Raw genomic sequence first — 21,452 nt, forward strand, 5'->3', positions numbered from 1 at the left:
TGGCTTTTTGTCAGTGTGAGGATCTGTGTTCAACCCTTCTAGAAGGACATATTGATACTAGAACTATTGATGAGCCCAATCTGAGTTATAAGATGACATCAAGACAGAGCACAGGCTGTCTGGTTATATAACACCTTAATGCGTGGAATACAAACCAAGGGACGTTGTGCTTAAGCTATACAACAACAACAACATTTATTTCTACAGCACATTTTCGTATAACAATGTAGCTCAAAGAGCTTTCCAAGATGACAAAGAAAAAGTTGCAAGAAAAGAAAAACAATTAAGATGAGGCAATAATATTAAAGAATAAGTAACAACAAAAAAGGCATGGTCAGATGGCCGGGAGGACAGAAAAAACTAAAAACAACAACAACAAAAAACCCCTCTAGTTAGGCTAAAAAAATAAAAATCCTCAGGGGTTCCAAGACCAAAAGACCACCCAGACCCCACTGGGCATTCTACCTAACATAAATGTTCCTAAATCAGACCTCTTAGATTTCAAGCTTCACATGATAGGATTTGATGAAGTTGGTCTCATGGACAACTGGGACACTCGCCTTCATTCTATCATCTCAGAGGGCTTCTCATGGTGCCCTGATCAGGTGGTGGTGATGCAGGTTGCCACCACAGAAGAACTGGAAAAGACAGCAGAGAATATCAGAGATTAGAAAAGATTGTGGATCCCTGAAGAATATGATACTTCTATACCCATACAGTCTATTAGAAACTGAAATACCATATTAAAATCACACATTTTAATCCGTTTCTTAAAATATATAAGACACACTGAGGTCTCACCTGGAGTTCTGTGTGCAGTTTTGGTCTCCATATTACAAAACAGACATAGCAGCGCTAGAGAAAGCCCAGAGGAGAGCGACTAGGCTGATTCAGAACTATGAGGTATGAAGAAACGTTGAACGAGTTGAACCCCGTTTCAGTTTAAGCAATCAGAGGCTGAAGTGTTTAAAATTGTGAAAGGAATTAGTACAGTGGATCCAGGCTCTTGGTTTAAAGTGAATTCTTCAACACAAGGATATGGTTGCAAACTTGTTAACGGTAGACTTTGTACAAATGTCAGAAAGTTGTTCTTCACATGAAAGAGCCGTTGACACATGGAATAAATAATAAAGTAATGTGGTGGACAGCAGGACTTTAGGGTCTGTTAAAATTAACTCAAAGGAAATGAAAAGAAGACTTGGGACACTGGTGGGTGACTATGTCTAATGTTCAGTTTAGTTGGTTGAAAAGGAAAGGAAAGGACGTGTCAATTGTGATGTTTTGACTCTCTGGAGACTTATTTCTTTGTTAAGGGCTTAGTTCTGAATGACTAGGACTACCTGGGCCAGGTGGTTTTGGGAGGTGGAACAGGAAGGAGAGGAGTGGATGCTGTCCTGGGTGGAAATGGACATCATTAGCCTTCTGAATAGTTCTCCATTCCAGTTCACCATTCATTTTGGTGTTACACTCCAATCCTTCTCCATAATATTAGTTGACCTTCTATTGTGAGAGACATCCTAAGCTTGCATGTCTGACAGGACTTTAAGATCTTGACTAGATGTTATTTTAGACAATCTAGGTGAATAAATCTGGACTGATTGGCCTGTCCTCATCACAATTGTTCAAATGTTCTGACAAATTCTGCTGATAAAGCAATGAGAATACAGTAATGATGAGCATTACTAAAAATCAACTACACAATGACCCGCTGATGTTAGTGTTCTCCTGACCATCTATAGACATACTCTCTTTTTTGGAGTGTCCACAGTCTATTCCTTGTTCTCTGTTAGTTCAGGAGATGTTTTTAATCCTCCTCTCCCAGCAGCACTTGGTGCAAGGTAGGAACCATCAAGGCAAGTGGCACTGATTTGATTTCATGAAAGGCCATTGGAGTTACCTAACCAGCCTCAGTTTGGCTGGCCACATTTACACTTTTTCTCTTTTTTTTATCCTGTGATTTGGTGATGGAGAAGATTCATAAAAGTAAGTTGCGAACAAAAGTCTCCATACTTAAATATCTTGCTCTTCAACTCTGAGTTGGACAACCTTGCAATGTTATGTATGAATGTGTTGAGTTTCCCACCTGATTCTCTTGCATTTTTACTTTCTCTGTCTATTATGGGCTTCGCACACCAGCAAAGGCATTGCAAAATACAAATCTGATTTTATACAAGGAACCCATCCTTACCACAATCCGTGTGAGGCTCATCTGTCTGTATTTTGGGATTTGAGTCCATGGACACGCTGATCAATGAACCGCTCAGTCCAAGTGAAACCTCATATTGGAAAATGCTAGAAGCCTGTTATTTGGAGGTAAAGTCAATGTCACACATTGTAAGTTCTAGTCAGAGGGGATGCCTGACTTGACGAGTGAGGTTACTGATCCCAAGTATGTCAGTTTCCACAACAAGAAATGGCTGGGCGTGTCATATGACTCGAGTGTGTGATGGCTCTTCAGTACGGCTTCACATTTCCCAGGTATCATGTGCTCCCCCTTTTCTTCTAACAGTCATTAACGTGCTACCATGGAAGAGCCTGTGGCCATGTGAAAGGTTTTATACTGTAGTTATATGGAGTTCAGCTGCGGTCTCAACCCTTTATTTTCTTTTTTAACATTCTAGTGTGGCATGTAAAACATGCAGCACCAGACTGACTAGCTTCTCTTTCGTTTGTGGGGTTCAAATCACTTGCGTTCCTTATTTCTTGTAGCTGCCTTCTATGCGTTGTACTTCTGGCTCAGTTCTCGCTGGTTGCACACAAGCCCACCGCTACGACTTAAAGACTGGTCTGAAAGTCAGACCACAAAAAATGGACGTCACAGGTAAGCACCATGACAGCATATAAGAATGGTTGACCTTTGAAGGCTCATGAGACTTAAGAGATTCTCATTTAAGTTTCATTTAAGAATCAGCTTTGTCACAGATGTTTCTCCTACAATTCCTTTGGAGAAAAAGCTTTAGACAAAACAGGACATTCGAGATACGACTGAGGTAAAAGGAGTCAAAAATGAAAACTTGGTTTGAAAAGCATGCTGTGTTCTGTGAGATCTCTTTCTAGCCTTGTTTTAGGGTTAGGCTTAGGCTTAGGGTTAGACTTCATATTTGTTTTTACTTATTATTGGATTGATGCCCTTATCTAAGGTGACTTCCAATATTTGGGCTATGATCTCTTACATTTCTTTTGTTTTTCCTATTGGAGGACAGGCAGATGACCTGACCTACTCGTGGTGACACAGTGGTGTCAGTAGTGGGATTTGAACTCAGACACTTAATCACTATGCCATACTGCCTGCCTTTTCTTATGGAATGAGTACGATCTAACTGGAGCACAGCAATATAACTAAGAGGAGCTAATAGTATTCTTCAGAAGCAAGGACTACAGTTTGGTAATGTAGTAAAGTGTTTTATTACCACAAACAACTGTCCAACACATTTCACCATATATTACTGAGCACACAATGCAAATAGATCCAAATTGCAAAAAAAAATATATATATATATATTGTCAAGATACTACTTGGAAGATCTGAGCCCAATGAATGACATTGCTGAGATTTCTACTGAAACTCAAGAGGAGACCCTTGTGAGAACAGGAGGAAAATTTGAAAAGCATGTGTGGACACCAGGGGTCACTCTAGCTCCCCAAATACGTAACACAAATATGTTCAGGGCACAAGTTAACAGCCAAAGAGTCTTTCATTCATGGGAAACTCTTTGAACTAAGCGTTTCCCACCAGCACTGCCACAATTACATGCAATCAGCAAAATAAGCACAATAAAGCAACAATACTTTGTTCTCTCTTTCTCTCTCTCTTTGTCCCACTCTTGGTTGCTGCCTCCTCCACACCTCCATGCAAGCTTTGTCCACCTCCTCCCGACTCAGGCTTGTCTATCTGTTCTAAGGCAGCTCCTTTAATTTTCTACCCAGTCTTCCGTAATGTGGTCTGAAAGCACTTCAGAGTTGAGGCAGAGGCTTCCCAGTCCTTACAGGAATCTTCTGGCGGCACCCACAGAACCCAACAGAGCTGAGTTGAAGAACTCCATTTCCCATGCTGCCCTGTGGGAATCCAAGGAACAGCTGCAACCCAGGGGGGACTGCCATCTAGTGCCCCATGGAAGATAATGCCCTGTGCACGCTCTCTCCTCTGGTCCTTCCATCCTCCGGGCTCTCTCTCACTCCTTACACATGAGGCAAAAGAAAATGTCTCCATTTTATTTTATACAGATCTCATTGTTGTCTAAAAGAAACCAGAAAGATATGAAGGAGATCTCTTTTTGGAGTTTTCATTCCTATGGGTGCCCTTGACTGTAAATGAAGTCTGAGATTGAAAAGCACTGGAAAAGTCAGGAGATGTGACATGGCATTTCTGGAGGTAATTATTTGATGCTTTTTGCACTCATTTGTGCCCCATTGACAGCACAATGGTGGCAAGAGAATAAAATTTTTTTTACAGCACAATATGATTCTTCCACATAGTAAAATACTGACATGTTGTACATCACTACTAAAATATTGCCAACACGTTACTGCTCACATCATGCTGTTTTGTAGGTTAAGGCATGTGCTGGACACTTCAGATTTCTTTTTTTTAATGTTTTACTAAGTGGACGCTCCAGTTCTCAAAGACATTTTTGCTCAAGCATCCATCACAATGAAGTTACGATATCAGAACCGGATTGGACCAAAAAACAGATCTCAATGAAGAGTTCATAGAAAGTCTCGCAGAATTTTTAGAAGCAGCTGCAGTTCATTGATTCGATTCTCAGAATTGTAACCCCAGCCCTGCACCCTGGAGTTATGTTGAGCCACGACAGGAAAAGAAAGATGTTAGTTTAGTTAAAAGGGTTCAAGGGAAGACCAGGACCAGCAGACTGGATTACACAATGGCTGCGGTAGAGCCCTGCCTGCCCTCCTTGTGATGTTGTCCATTGGCACTCACGGCACTTTAGATTAGTAATAACAATAATAATAATAATACATTTTATTTATATAGTGGGGTGGCATGGTGGCGCAGTGGTAGTGGTAGTGCGTTCCCTTCTCGGGTCCTCCCTGCGTGGAGTTGGCATGTTCTCCCTGTGTCTGCGTGGGTTTCCTCCGGGCGCTCCGGTTTCCTCCCACAGTCCAAAGACATGCAGGTTAGGTGCTTTGGCGATCCTAAATTGTCCTTGGTGTGCGTGTGTGTGTGTGTTTGTGTGTGCCCTGCGGTGGGTTGGCCACCCTGCCCGGGATTGGTTCCTGCCTTGTTGGCTGGGATTGGCTCCAGCAGACCCCCGTGACCCTGTGTTCAGATTCAGCAGGTTGGAAAATGGTTGGATGGATTTATATAGTGCCTTTCCCATAATTTGTGACTAATGTGTTTACTTGCCCAAAATCTGGGATTTAATGTCACATTCAACTGAAAACATAATTGGTTTTCTGTTTCAATTAATAGAAACACTTCATGTAGCAGCAGAATTTGGGGGTATTGTTATTATTATTATTGATAATTACTTTCTGTTCTTATTATCCCTTGACTATCAGAGGGTATCTCACTGTTGATTTATCACAGTAGTACAAGGAACACAGGTCCTTACAGTCTCTAGAATGGCATGGTGGGACGGCAGTATGACAAACTGATAGAAAAAGGTAACACACTGTGGATTTACTACTTTAATTTTTGACTGTACTAATTAGGAATGTACTGTTGGCAATTGTTAAAGAATAAATCTAATATTTTACAGGTCAAAGTTATCTCTTCACGATGAAGATTTATATTAATTTGCCACAAAACTGTTCTAAAATTAAATGTTTTTTTATTAATTTAAAAAAATACCTTGTCTGTTCTTGCAGTTTACAATGGGGCTGAAGGGTGCTGGGGTGCAAACATGAAAGAAAGTCATAAACTTACCAAATATGTCCATTTTTAAAGGCAAGAATGTTATCAGACATTACTTGGCATCTTGAGACTGCACAAATATTGCAGAACAGTGTAACCGCATCGCTTTAGAAAGGAATAAAACACTAAAAACAAACGACTTGTGAGATTCTGCCATTTTAAAAGTAAACAGACTCTGTGCCTCATCTTCTTTATTATCTTTTCTTCCACAGCACTGTGGGAATGGCAAGAAGCGGACGCCAGCCCATCACACAAACACCTGACATACACACACACACAATGCCATTCACGCTAACCTGGAATCACCATTTCAAATTGTCTTTATGGCACTACGCAAAGTCTGGAAGAACGTGCAAATTCCACACAGACAATGGCCAGGCACATGAGTCAAACTCATGGTGCCAGATCTGTGAAGCAGTACCACTACAACACTAACCACTCTACACAAGAGCTACTCATCCACAGCTTGCTATGAAATGACATTTCCATTGTTAATATTCCACAGCTCTGCATTTCAGCCGACTTCATTTGCAGTAGCAGTGCAATGACTCACCAGAAACATGTTTGGAACTGTGGTTGGCTTCAGTAATGGCCGGTCAGGAACATTTTTTCTTTTCCTCTTTGACTGCATGTTGTCATGAGTGCTACAGACTCAAAGGTCTGCTCTCAGTAGGTCTTCCATTCGAGTTTCCACATCCAGTCTAAGTGCTGTAAGCCCGTGCTTCCCAAAGTCGGCCCTGAGGACCCCTTCTGGCTGCAGGTTTTTATTTGGACTCCTGGGCTAATTAAGTGATGTGTTATTTCACAAGTTCTGTGTTTTGGGAACAATATAGAAATAAGAAAACTAAGTTTGGTTAAAAAAAAAAATAAATTAAATGTACCAAGCAGTTCCATCTATCCATCCATTATCCAACCTAACTACAGGGTCACAAGGGTCTGCTGGGGCCAATCCCAGCCAACACAGGGTGCAAGGCAGGAAACAAACCCCAGGCAGGGTGCCAGCCCACCAACAAGGCACACGCACTAGAGACAATTTAGAATCGCCAGTGCACCTAACCTGCATGTCTTTGGACTGCGGGAGGAAACCCACGCAGACACGAGGAGAACATGCAAACTCCACACAAGAAGACCCAGGAAGCGAACTCAGGTCTCCTAACTGTGAGGCAGCAGCGCTACCACTGCGCCACCATGTCGCCCTACCAAGCAGTTATATAGGAATAATGTCTTTTTTTTCTTTTTAACAATATTTTCATCTTGATTTTCATTCAAGATGAAAATATTATCTTTATGACTCCACCTATTTTTCTAGGTCTTCTAATTGTTGAATTAATCCATTATTTACTAAATAGTGGGTCTGACGCTAAAGTCGTTGCAGCCTTTGACGATTCAGTGTTGTCTGCCTGGGTGTCTGCTCTGCTCATTTTTAATTGTCATTAATAAGATACAACAAAGGGGGAAAATCTGCACAGAGAAAGGGCAAAATATATTGAAATCAACAAAAGAGAGTTAAGCATTTAAATCTTTAGCAAAAAAGGAAATATTTCTAATTCTCTTATAAATGTAAAAATCATGCTAATATGCTTTTCTGAATGTAGAATAAGAGAAAAAAATATCAGCTAATTAATTGAGATCAATGCTATCAGGTGTTGTCACCGATTAGGAATCTGGTTGGAACAAAAACCTGCAGCCACAGGGGGTCCCCAGGGCTGAGTTTGGGAGGCGCTGCTCTAAGCCATAACTTTAATGAAGTCGATTGAGACTGTTAAAGCTTTGTTTTTGAAGTTTGGTTTTCATCCTGGACCTGTCCATTTTCAGGCCCATATCTTGAAAGACCAAACTGCTCTTGTAGCTTCAGACATGTGTTTGGTTTCACGCTCATCAACTTCCTTATTTAAGTCTAAACTCCAACCATGATGACTGCTGTGAGCAGACAAGTGAACAGGAAATATATTCTTACTTCAAAGAAAATAGTGGCAAGAATCAGAATTGTAAGCTGCAACAATGGAGAAGGAATTTTTAAAACTTATAAAAAATGCTTTACAAATAATTTTATGTGGCAAAGCAATACATACCATGGTTATGAAGAAAGCACTTTGACTTGAAAAATAACAAACATTTCCTTTAAGTGAACTTTTAAATTGTTGTGAGTTGTTGCTTTTAGTAATTTTTTCTTGGTCTCTCCTGCATGAGAGGTTTTAGGAACCAAAGATTCTGATTTTCATGTTAGCTTGTGCGTATAATGCTGTATTACAAAGAGGAACGTTTTCTTCATTTTGCTGTGACGCCATCTTTGTGTTTAAATGGGTGCCGCCATTTTGAGACAATCGCATTCGGGTGTATCCTTGATAACATTACCCAGAATTCCCCAAATGACACGATGCTTCTGACATCATAGGAGCATAATGATTAACCTGTGCGATTCTGGGGCATCTGAATTTGTTGATAAGTAGCTACCTTTGCAAGTTTATCTGATCTAGACTTCCATGTTGTTGAAATGTTTGCCCCTTGTCCCTGGTTTTTGATTTTTGATTAGTGTTTAGGTTTTACCAAAACAATTGGCTTGACTCTTGGTATCGACCTGGACTTTATTTTTGGCAATGAGTATATGCCGGTCATTTTTAATCATTATGTTTTGCAGATCTACAGCCTCCTCTACCAGACAGGTGTAGCAGGCAGTCACCTAAAGCAGCAAAGTTTTCAGCATTTTGCCAACTATAATAGACATAGCCAACAGCATCGATTTATCTTTGGACCACCAAAACGGCTCTCCCCCTAATGCTTTAGTCTGCTGTAATATATATAGGTGTTACCTTTATGACTCCCTAGTTTGGGTGCAATATGTTCTCTTTTGTCAAGAGAAAAAAAAGTACATTAAGATAGCTCACTGAGATGAGTGTTCGTTATCACTAAGGCTTTTTGTGATTGCCATTAAACCCCTAGCTCTCCATCTCATTGAGAAGTTGATTAAAAACGGGAAGAATTTGAACAGAGATTATTTCTTTATGCTGATAATACTGTGCTTTTTATCTTGGACCGATGTTCATCTTTGCATTTGTATTCAATTGGCCAGGAGAATTTCAGAAGATCTCTGGATTCAGAATGAATTTGAATAACAGAATGCTTTTCCCAGTGATATCTCTCACACAACTGACTAGATCACTTTTCGCCGATTGTACCAGAACAATTCAGCTCATTTCGGATTACTTTTGTATAGTGCTCTTCAGTGAGTGGAGGCTCGAGTTGTCTGGTAGATACAAACACAAACTTTAACAAATGATTGATTACATAATGAGTACTCTGAAAGACGCAGATTTGTTTAAACAGACAGAACAGTTTAATCACTTGGAATTATTACCACAAGAAAACAAACATCTTTTAAAACATCATTTTGGTAATATGATCAGGTGGGGGGTCAAGTACTGAGTTTCATGGATTGTCTTCAGAACATATTGTTGTATTTTCCGTGCATCTTTATTATTTTTGGATTGAATTGTCTTTTGTATTTCATTCTGTTTTTAATAGGCCTACTGCTAGTATGCTATGATAGCACCAGAACTGGGGCTAGTTTGTATCTAATGCTGTGGACTCTTTTAGCTGGACGTTTCAGACCACCTAAGTGCTCTCCAAACCCAGCATTTCCCTGCAATAGATCTCTTCAACAGAAGCTGATGGCTGTCTTTTTTTTTTTCTTTTTTAAATTAGACTTCCTGCTTACTCCTTTCTGCAGTCTCCAGAGGAATTTTAAACAGCCTTAGGAATGTCTCACTCCTCATTCCCAGAACTTCAAGTGACGGGAACTGTGCTCAGGATGTTATTCTAATAAAATTTTATTTTATATTCCCAATGAGATTTCTAGGAATTCCTCTTCAGCTTAATTTGCTATCATTCTGCGTGTGAGAATGCGCTGTGATGGAGCAGAATGTCGGGTAGCTTCCTAGTGTACATCTGATGTTGTCAGGACCCTAAAATTGGGCCAAGTGGTATTGCAAAATGGAAGAATGTCTGAGTGAATGGAAAGATGGATAAAAGAAATAAGGAATCAATTACTCAGTTTGCACACAGGTACAGTGTTGATAAATGTATTCACCCCACTGGAATTATTCACATTTTTTGTTATACAATGTTGAACCTCAGTGGATTTAATTTGGCCTTTTCGACACCGCTCAGCTGGAACAATGACTCTTTAATGTCAAAGGGGAAAACAAATTTCTACAAAGTGGTATAAATTACTGTAATTACAAATATAATAGGGGCGGCACGGTGGCGCAGTGGTAGCGCTGCTGCCTCGCAGTTAGGAGACCCGGGTTCGCTTCCCAGGTCCTCCCTGCGTGGAGTTTGCATGTTCTCCCCGTGTCTGCGTGGGTTTCCTCCGGGCGCTCCGGTTTCCTCCCACAGTCCAAAGACATGCAGGTTAGGTGGATTGGCGATTCTAAATTGGCCCTAGTGTGTGCTTGGTGTGTGGGTGTGTTTGTGTGTGTCCTGCGGTGGGTTGGCACCCTGCCCGGGATTGGTTCCCTGCCTTGTGCCCTGTGTTGGCTGGGATTGGCTCCAGCAGACCCCCGTGACCCTGTGTTCAGATTCAGCGGGTTGGAAAATGGATGGATGGACAAATATAATACACAAAATAATTCCTCCCATAAGTATTCACCGCCTATGAGTCAGTATTCAATAGATGGTGGCAATGGCAGCCTTGAGTCTGCGTGCACAGGTCTCTGTCTCTATCAGCTTTACACATCTGCCATTTCTCCCATTCTTCTTTGCACAACTGCTCAAACGCTGTCAGGTGTCAAGTCCAGTTGATTGAGCCCTAGACTCTGACTCGGCCACTGCAGGACATTCACACTGTTTTTCTGAAGACATTCCCCTGTAGCTTTGGCTTTATGCTTGTCATTGTTGTCTTACAGGACACAAATCTTCTCCTAAGGCATTGCTGTTTTGCAGACTAGCTCAGGTTTTCCTCCAGAATTTCCCTCTGTTTTGGTGGATTCATTTTCCTTTCACAAGCCTTCAATGACCTGCTACCGAGAAGCACAGTCTGATGCTGCCACCACCACACTTCACATGAGGGATGGTGAGCTCTTGATAATGTGCAGTGCTTGGCTCATATTTAACATGGTCCTTAGTGTGATGTGCAGAAGCTCAGTTTTGGTCTCATCCAACCATAGAACCTTCCTCAGGCAAACTCTAGCCGAAATGTCCTGTGCCTTTTTATTTCTTTACATTTTTATTTCTGTTTTTTAACTGGATGGAATGGAGAATGCAAATTTCACATTTTTTGTGTAAACATGACAAAATTAAAACCTTGTACCTCTTTGCCACTATCCCACAAAACAGTGACTGACGAAGCAGCCCATCAACAGATGCTGTCTGCACAGTGTCTCCAGTCTCATCCATTGCAGCTTGAAATTCCTTCAGAGTTCTCATAGGTCTCTTGGTGGTCTCCCTCACTCATCTTCTTCTTGCATGACCACTCAGTTTTTGTGGATGGCCTGCTCTGGCAGGTTGCCAGCTCTTCTTTACTCTTCCTACTCTTGTGAGGCTTTTGTTGTATTTTTTAATCAAAAAATTAATGATATTAGAAATAATATGGTACATCTCTCCAATACAGATCCTCTTAAACCCTGATACTCCATTATAAACAAATTAAATTCTTTCACCAGGATAGATTTACCAGATTTATATGAAATAATTTCTCAACTGAGATCCTCCACCTGTGTCCTTGGCCCAATACCAACAAGTTTTTTCAAAGAAGTATCAAGCGTGCTAATTGATAGTATTCTTGACATAGTAAACTCGTCATTAGATACGGGGGTCTTCCCAGACTGTCTTAAGACTGCTGTAGTTAAACCCCTGCTGAAGAAAAATAATCTGGACTCCTCTGCTTCTGAACATTTTAGACTGATTTCTAACCTGCCTTTCTTAAGTAAAATCCTAGAGAAGGCAGTCATTATGCAGCTAAGTGAGCACCTCAATAAACCTGCTATTCTTGACAAGTTTCAGTCGGGTTTCAGAACAAATCACAGTGCAGAAACTGCACTTGTTAAAGTAGTAAATGACTTGCAGGTAAATAAAGACAGGGGCTGTTCATCTGTTCTCGTCCTTTTAGATCTGAGTGCCGCATTTGATACCATTGATCACAATATACTTAAATAATAATAGTAATGGGGATTGTGGAAGAGAGGTGAAAAGAGAGTGCAGGCAGGGTGGAATGAGTGGTGAAGAGTGTCAGGAGTGATTTGTGACAGATGGGATGGTAGTGAGACCAGCTTTGTTATATGGGTTGGAGACGGTGGCACTGACCAGAAAGCAGGAGACAGAGCTGGAGGTGGCAGAGTTAAAGATGCTAAGATTTTCATTGGGTGTGATGAGGATGGACAGGATTAGAAATGAGGACATTAGAGGGTCAGCTCAAGTTGGACGGTTCGGAGACAAAGTCAGAGAGGCGAGATTGCATTGGTTTAGACATGTGCAGAGGAGAGATGCTGGGTATATTGGGAAAAGGATGCTAAGGATAGAGCTGCCAGGGAAGAGGAAAAGAGGAAGGCCTAAGAGAAGGTTTATGGATGTGGTGAGAGAGGACATGCAGGTAATGGGTGTAACAGAACAAGATGCAGAGGACAGGAAGATATGGAAAAAGATGATCTGCTGTGGCAACCCCTAATGGGAGCAGCCAAAAGAAGAAGAAGAAGATCACAATATTCTGTAAAGGAGAGCCGGGTTCCATGCCCGGCAGGGACGCCTCTGCTGCATCTGTTCCAGGGGAGCCACCACGGGCAGCTCAATACCTCCCCCGGGACGCTTGGTGGCAGCCTCCCTGGCGGATGATGATTCCCCAGCCTGGCGCTTGACTCCATGGGACATGGAGTCCTCCACAGCCTGGTTGGTGGCTTGGATGGCCGCCAGGGGGAACTGCATGGTCTTGGCAGCCCGGCTGGTCAATTCCTCAGCCCCACCCGGAAATGCAATTAGACCCAGGTGATCAAGCACCTGGAATACTTCTGGGTGGGGTATAAAAAAGGCCAGCCACCACCACTGAAGAGAGCCAGAATCGGGAGGAAGAGGACGAGGTTGCCTGGGAGGAGTGGTGGTGCTGAGGTGGAGAGAAGAAGTGTGGTTTATGTGTTATTTAAGTGCTTGTGGGACTGTGTTGGGCCTGTGGGACACGGGGAAGGCGTGCCCCACGGCTGAAGAAAAATAAAAGAAGCTGTTTTAATTAAGTACGTGCCTCTGCCTGAGTCTGTGCCGGGTCGGGCGCTATATAGTGCTCATATTACAATTCTTAGAAATCACCTTAGTCAATGAGTGGTCCTCTCTGGCAGTGTCTTAAATTGGTTTGAATCACTACCTGGCAGGTAGAAAATTCTTTGTTAGTTGTGGTAATATACTTCAAAGACACATGATATTTTATATGGTGTTCCACAAGGCTCTGTCCTGGGTCCGCTGCTCTTTTTGATTTACATGCTTCCGTTAGTTTAGATTATCTCGGGGCATAACGTGAGCTACCACAGCTATGCCATTGACACACAGCTGTATTTATCAAAAGCACCTGACGACCCCGACTCTCTTGATTCACTGACACAATGTCTCACTTGCGTTTTTGAATGGATGAGTAGTAATTTTCTCAAACTAAATAAGGAGAAAACAGAAATTTTAGTGATTGGCAATAATGGATATAATGTGGGGTATTGGAAATAAACTTGATGCATGAGGATTAAAAGTCCAGATAGAGGTAAAGAATTTAGGGGTGACTATGGACTTTGACCTAAATTTTAAATCACACATTAATCAGAATACCAGGACAGCATTTTTTCTCTTAAGAAATATAGCAACAGTTAGACCTTTTATAACTTTGCAAGATGCTGAGAAATTAGCTCACGCTTTTGTTTTCAGTCGACTAGATTACTGTAACGCACTTCTCTCAGGATGACCCAAATAGGACATCAATCGATCGCAACGAGTGCAGAATGGAGCTGCTAGAATCTTAACTAGGAAAAGAAAATCCGAGCACATCTCTCCAGTTTTGATGTCATTTCACTGGTTACCAGTGTCATTTAGAATTGACTTTAAAATCCTGCTTATGGTTTACAAAGCCTTAAATAATCTGCTCCATCTTATATTTTGGAATGTCTTACACCTTACACTCCAAATCGTAACCTTAGATCTTCAGATGAGTGTTTATTTAGAATTCCAAGAACTAAACTTAAAAGAAGTGGTGAGGTGGCCTTCTGCTGTTATGTACCTAAAATCTGGAATAGCTGACCGATTTAAATTCGCCAGGCTAATACGGTGGAGCACTTTAAAACACTGCTGAAAACACATTACTTTAACATGGCTTCTCATAGATTCATTTTAATTTAATCTTGATGCTCTGTATATTCAATTAATTATTATTATTCATGGCAGCTCCACAATTCATGCTGACCCCTACTTCCTCTGCTGTTCTTTTTCCGGTTTTCTGTGGTGCCGATCTGCACCACCACCACCTGATCAAAGCACCGTGATGTCCCTACACTGATGGATTAAAGGCCAGATGTACACATGACTGTCATCATCAAGTTCTTCCATGAGAACCCTGAATACCATGAGGACTGATTGAGGTCATTTATGTTAAGTAGAATGCCTAGCGGGAGCTGGGTGGTCTCATGGCCTTGGAACCCCTGCAGATTTTGTTTTTTTTCTCCAGCCATCTGGAGGTTTTTTTTTCTACAGTATGTTAATTAGTGTTCCCTAATTTAAATTCTTATTTATTTTATCTTTTTTTCTCTTTCTTCATCATGTAAAGCACTTTGAGCTACATCATTTGTATGAAAATGTGCTATATAAATAAATGTTATTGTTGTTGTTGTTCCATTCATCCATTATCCAACCCGCTGAATCCGAACACAGGGGTCTGCTGGAGCCAATCCCAGCCAACACAGGGCAGGGAACCAATCCCGGGCAGGGTGCCAACCCACCGCAGGACACACACAAACACACCCACACACCAAGCACACACTAGGGCCAATTTAGAATCGCCAATCCACCCACCCTGCATGTCTTTGGACTGTGGGAGGAAACCGGAGCGCCCGGAGGAAACCCACGCAGACACGGGGAGAACATGCAAACTCCACGCAGGGAGGACCCGGGAAGCAAACCCGGGTCTCCTAACTGTGAGGCAGCAGTGCTACCACTACACCACTGTTGTTGTTGTTCCTATTTCTAAATGATTGATTTAGCTGGACTCCAAAGGATTATGAGTGACTTGGAGATTTTTGTTTTACCTGCATACCCTGACATGTCCGTTTCAATCCCTTTTTCACGGAGTTGCTTGATGTGTTATTTTGTCTTCATTGTGTAGGTCAGGCCACCATTCTGACTTAACACAAGCTGGCCCTCCCAGTTCATTTAGACTAGAATCAAGTGAATCCCTCGACTACAGACAGGTGGTCTCCATTGAACTAATTCTGTTAATTCTAAAACTAATTGGCTGCACCAGTAAGGATTTAAGATTGTCTTATTAAAGGGATGAATAATTATGAGATGAATTATTTCATAGTTTTGTTTTTGTATATAATTTAGAACCACTTTGCAGAGATGTGTTTTCACTTTGACATTAAAGAGTCTTTTTTGACTGATTAGTGTCAAAAAAGCCAAAATAGATTCATTGTGATTCAATGTTGTAAATCTTCCAAGGGAGTGAATACTTTTGAAATAAACTTTGTAAATCATGGAGTCTGCTGTAATGCATCACGATTGTGCACCTTCTGGGCTCATTTGTGATAAGCGATACCACCCCGGGGTGAGAGGGGGCGCTGTTGCAAACAATGCAATGTTAGGCTACCTAGCAGGACACTAAACAGATTAACAAAAACTTGGACTTACAATCAGGAGCCATTGGCACTTAACAAATCTGTCATCATCTATTTATGGATATTTACTGTATGGAGCCTGTTACAGATCTAAATAAATAGAGGGTTCTTTCTGAAAACTTCATATAGCTGGGAAACCAAAAATATTACCCTTTGAACATCACTCTCAAGAACCACTCTGGCACCTTTATTTTTAAGAGTGTAGGATTAAATAGGGTGACCAGGCTGCAATCCCAACATGTCCTTGTAGTCCTCGAGTGTCCTTCCATTCATCCACAATGAGAACATTTTGATTTATCACACCTCTAACTCTATTTGTAGACCTGCATGCCTGTAAAATTTGATTGATTAGGATTACAAAATGCATTGAGAAGCTGAACAAAGTAATAAGTGTGCCAGAATGGATTAGACCCCCACTACCTTCTATTTGTCTCTTGTACTTCCCTCAAAATACTGTTAGCACTGCTGCTTCACGGATCCAGTGCCCTGGGTTCAAATCCCACACCCAGCTGGACTCTTCTTTTTCTCCACCTATCTTTTCTGAGTTTCCTCTCACATTCCCAAAAACTATCTGCTTAGGATGATTGGAGATTCCAAACTGGCATGTATGTTCGTGAGAGTGGGACCTGCAATAGACTGGTGCTCCATCTTGGGCTGGCTTCTACTTGGAATCCAGTGCTGCTGGGATGGGCTCTGACACCCATGACATTCAGATGGATTAAGAGGGTCTGAGAATGTTAGTCACTTCATGATGGACCCACACAAGTGCAAATGGCATCAAATCGACCTCCAAGTCATTCATAGCTCCGCGTTGAGCATCATGGATAAGGTGGGTTGAGTATGAATAGAATGGTGATTTGAAAAAAACAACCAACAAATTCATATTATGGAAAAGCAACTATGAAAAAAAAAACCAAGTTAATCTTTGTGTGCCTCACGTAGTGAGAAATAACTGATGAGACACACCACGCTTCAAAGAAGCAAAGCATCTCAAAACTCAGGAGATTAGTGGGAGAGGCTGCTGTTGAAACGTGGAAACAATCCACTAAGAAAAGCTTGTTAGAGATGGCCACGGGAGTCTGTTTAACATTCACAGAGCCCTTTTGTCTTTGTCTACTGAGCAAGGTTTGCTCACGACAGATTTTCTAATTTAAACCCACAATTATTGTGTTTTTCATGATAACACATAGGACAGATTTTGTATAAGATAAGATATTATCTTTGTTTCATTTTATTGAAAAGGTTTACATCCTTCAGCCTCTCCTCATAGCTCACATCTCTTAGTCCTGCAGCTTAGGCGCTCTGCAACCTTCTCTACTGCTGCTATGTCTTTATTTTGTAATTTGAAGACCAAAACTGTGCACAAAGCTCCACAAAAACAGTGTATAGATAGTACAATGGATCTAGTCTGTTACTTTAAGGACTTTGTGGGCATTCAAAAATCAACTAGATAGTCCTGCATGTTTGTCTGGGGTTCATCTCCCTGGCTCTAGTGAGGTAAGCACATCCACCCCGGGACATTGGGTGCTAATGCTAACATTGTCTTCTCCTTCCTCCTCCACAGCCAGGAATGGAACCTGACCCCACATCAGTGCACAGAGATGGCTCCGCACCTTTCAAGCTCTGCCCTTTAATGTGGCCAATCCCAGAAGGTAGCGTCAGATGTTTGGCTGACACTCGCTAAGGAAGATAGATAGATAGATAGATAGATAGATAGATAGATAGATAGATAGATAGATAGATAGATAGATAGATAGATAGATAGATAGATAGATAGATAGATAGATAGATAGATAGATAGATAGATAGATAGATAGATAGACAGATAGATATGACAGGCACTATATAGTAGATAGATAGATAGATAGATAGATAGATAGATAGATAGATAGATAGATAGATAGATAGATAGATAGATAGATATGACAGGCAGTATATAGTAGATAGATAGATAGATAGATAGATAGATAGATAGATAGATAGATAGATAGATAGATAGATAGATAGATAGATAGATAGATAGAAAGGGTCGTATATGAAGTATAAATTGATTTAGATGTGGTTCAGTTTCAAATCCTAAACACACAGATGTGCTGTTAGGGTGCCTTTTTTAATACCAGCCATCAATGCTCTTAGTGGCTGCCATGTTCCTGAACTTCTCCTCCTTTACCCATAAACCAAATTTGTCAGGTCCTCATTATTATCGTGAGAAGGAAAAGTGCTTAGAAAAGTTACATGTCATCCAGTTTATTACCACATCAACTCTGCTGTAATCCGTTTTACATTAATGTAACGGTTTAAACCCACTCCTGTGGATTTGACTTTTCAAATCTCTTACAGGCTGTAATATTTCTTAAAATTCATATCTGTGCTTAAGCAGGTGCTTTTCCAGAGCTACTCACGGGCTTGAAACAAGTGCTGCCAACCCCTCTGTGGACTGAACATCTTCATTGCCTATGACTCTGAACAAAAACCCTGGACCTTTAGGTAGCAATTTGAGCTGTGGACTTTTGGTCCATTTCTGAAAAAATGAGAAGAAATTTGCATTACTGTATCATTTTTACACAGTGCACTATATAATTACTGTGATAAAAAAACAAAATATTGCTGACAAATTTTTCCAAATAAATCATGAGATGGAAACACAGGCAGCTTTTGAAGGAGTAATGAGATCCAAAAGTGAAGATCAATAATATTCAGGGCATGCATCATTGTGGTCTTCTGTGTATTTAGTAAGATATGAACACCTAAAAGTAGCTTTTTATTTAGATTTATTATGTGTGGAATATGGCCGGCCGTTCATCCCGGCCAATACCCCCAAGCCGCCAGGTGGAGCCCTGCCTGCAACATAGAGGTGCCCCGAGTTCCAGCAGGGCATCATGGACAGTGGAGTTTTTTATCACAGCCCTGCTGGATACCATGGGGACCTCCAGGAGACGCTGCAGGAAGGCCCAGAGACTTTTGTTTCACCTATAACCCGGAAGTACGTATTAGTCACGGCGACAGAGCGAATGACTCACTTCCGGTTGAAGAAAAGGAGTTTTTATCTGACCTGGAAGTGTTAACAATCACATGGACAGAGAGAAACACCTCTGGGTCAAGGACTATAAAAGGACTATGGGAAATCCCAGACGTCAAGCTGAGCTGGGTGGAAGGGTGGCAACGTATCTGGGAGTGGAGGATTGATTAGTGATTGATTATTGTTTATTTATATGAGTATTGTGGAGTGTAGGGTGCTTTGGGCACAGTTTATTGATAAAATAAAGTCATATTGGACTTTTATCTGGTTTCTGGCGTCTCGAACAAGGGTTCAAGGGAGCGATAGCGCCCTCTATCTGTTACATATGTTTGCTTTCCCTTTTTGCTTTCATCATTATGCCGTATCACTCCATGGACAGTATTTTTTGAGTTCTACCAGGATAACACTGAATTTCAAAGCTCCTAGTTAGACACTAATTGGCTTAGCAATATTGATCAACCTTAATAAAATAAGGAGTAGCTGTGTGTCTGTCTGTCCATCTGGTTGATTTGTCTCTGTCATTCCAAAAGATTTAATTGGTTCTAACCTATTTTTTCAGTTATAAAATTCATTGCATTGTCATTCCAACAGATGGCACATGACAAACATTAACACTGCTTTTACTAATTTCATACCAAATGGCATATAACAGAGACATGTAATGGTTTTGTTATTTCAGCAGATGACATATAACAAGCATTTGTATTAATGCATTGTATTGATGAAAATGTTTGTGATAGGCTATCTAACAAGTGCTGTGCATTTTCTTACAATTACAAAATATCCATCCATCCATCCATCCATCCATTATCCAACCCGTTATATCCTAATAACAGGGTCACGGGGGTCTGCTGGAGCCAATCCCAGCCAACACAGGGCGCAAGGCAGGAACAAACCCCGAGCAGGGCGCCAGCCCACCACAGCAATTACAAAATACATTCCTTTAGATCAGGAGTGTCAACTCCGGGCCTGGAGAGCCGCGGTAGCTGCAGGTTTTCATTCTAACCCTTTTCCTGATCAGTGACCAGTTTTCACTGCTAATTAACTTCTTTTCCCTTCATTTTAACAGCCCTGTTTTCAAGGATTCAGTCCTCTGAATTTATTGTTTTCTTCATTAAATGACAGACAAACAGAAAGGAGATGTGAAACGAGCCGACAGATTACCAACTAAACCGGGGCTTCACACTCCAATTAATTTCACTCCAACCAGTTTCTTAATGAGAAGCCAATTCTTGTTGTTAATTAAACCCTTTATTTAAATCGGTGGCTTGTTTCACTTCTCATTCTGCCACAGCACACATTTCCAGAACTGTTGATTTTTCTGTTTATTCTAAGAACACCGTCAAGATGTTTTGGTGACCTGAGAGATCAACCTTACTGAGACCTTCACCTTTCTTTATTTTCAGATATTGGGTGATGGGCACAGGTGAGATGGTCATGTGGCGGCTTGTTTTGTGTCTCATTATTATTTGGCTGCTAATTAAAGAAACAAACAACTAAGAGGCCTGAGTCAAGCTAATTAAAACAAAGGCAAGAGAAGTTAATGGTCACCAATTAAGAAGATGTTAAGAATAAAAACCTGCAGCCACTGTGGCCATCCAGGACTGGAGTTCAACACCCGTGCTGTAGATGATGTAGTGCAGACGTTTACGCTGAGGTCTGTGTTGATTCATTAGATTTCAAACAGTCTTAGACGGGTAGCACAGCTAGTAGAATTTAAAAATGATAAAAAGTGTTGCCACTCCCAGGCTGATGCCCAGACAGACAACCGCTGACCTTGTGCTTTGTTGTGAAAGCTCCAACGGTGACCCTATCCTTGCCTTAGGACTTTCTCTGTATCTCCAAACCTTTGACTCTTGTCACACTTACTAGCCTGCCATGGAAATGCAGCTGCAATGCATCATCAGGATGAACTCATGTTGAATGATTAAAAGATGTCGTCCCTCTTTTATCACTAGAACTCAAGTAGTTAATTATAAAGAGTTCAAAGTGAAGCAGAGACGTAGGTATAAAAGTTTATTCCCTCAATATAGAGTAACATTCTCTAAAGTAAAGTTGTTAGTGTGCCAAAAGCAGAAGCAATGCAAACGGATGTGGCCATTTATAACAGTATGTAGAGAGTTGGAAGAAAACAGTACACTCAGAAATAAATAAAGAAAAAAATGAGGGAGTAAAAAGACTTTTAAGGTTAAATGAGACAAAGAGAAAAGAGGCATCCTTATTAATCTTGTTTACTTATTTTAACGATTTAATCACTCATTTGATTTCATTGCTGCTTAAATGAGATTTTAACCATGTGATGCTGGACAAAACATTACCTGCCTTCTCCCAGTATGTGGACTGTAACACTCGGGGAAATAAGACTATTGATTTACTGTATGCAAACGTTAAAGACGCATACAGTGCCACCCCGCTGCCTGCGCTTGGGAAAGGAGATCATAACCTGGTTCTGCTTCAGCCTCACTACAAACCAAAAGTGAGAGTCCTACCTACAACCACACGCTCATTCAGGAAGTGGACCCCGGAGGCTGAGCAGGAGCTGAGAGAATACTTTGGAACTACAGACTGGGATATCCTGCAGGGGTCACATAATGAGAACATTGAGAAGGTTGTTGACTGCACTACTGATTACATCAACTTCTGTACGGACATTGTAGTTCCAGTAAGAACTGTACGCTGCTATGCTAACAACAAGCCATGGATTACAAGT

At 41.1% G+C, this 21,452-nt stretch overlaps 1 long non-coding RNA gene across 1 annotated transcript in view; it reads left to right on the forward strand.

The window, feature by feature from the left end:
* The window catches only part of LOC127525901 (uncharacterized), a 508,475-nt gene that overhangs the window by 62,609 nt on the left and 424,414 nt on the right, over window positions 1-21,452 (forward strand). The gene's annotated exons all lie outside the window — the stretch shown is intronic.

The sequence above is a fragment of the Erpetoichthys calabaricus genome, chromosome 1, assembly GCF_900747795.2.
Source record: "Erpetoichthys calabaricus chromosome 1, fErpCal1.3, whole genome shotgun sequence".
Classification (NCBI taxonomy): domain Eukaryota; kingdom Metazoa; phylum Chordata; class Cladistia; order Polypteriformes; family Polypteridae; genus Erpetoichthys; species Erpetoichthys calabaricus.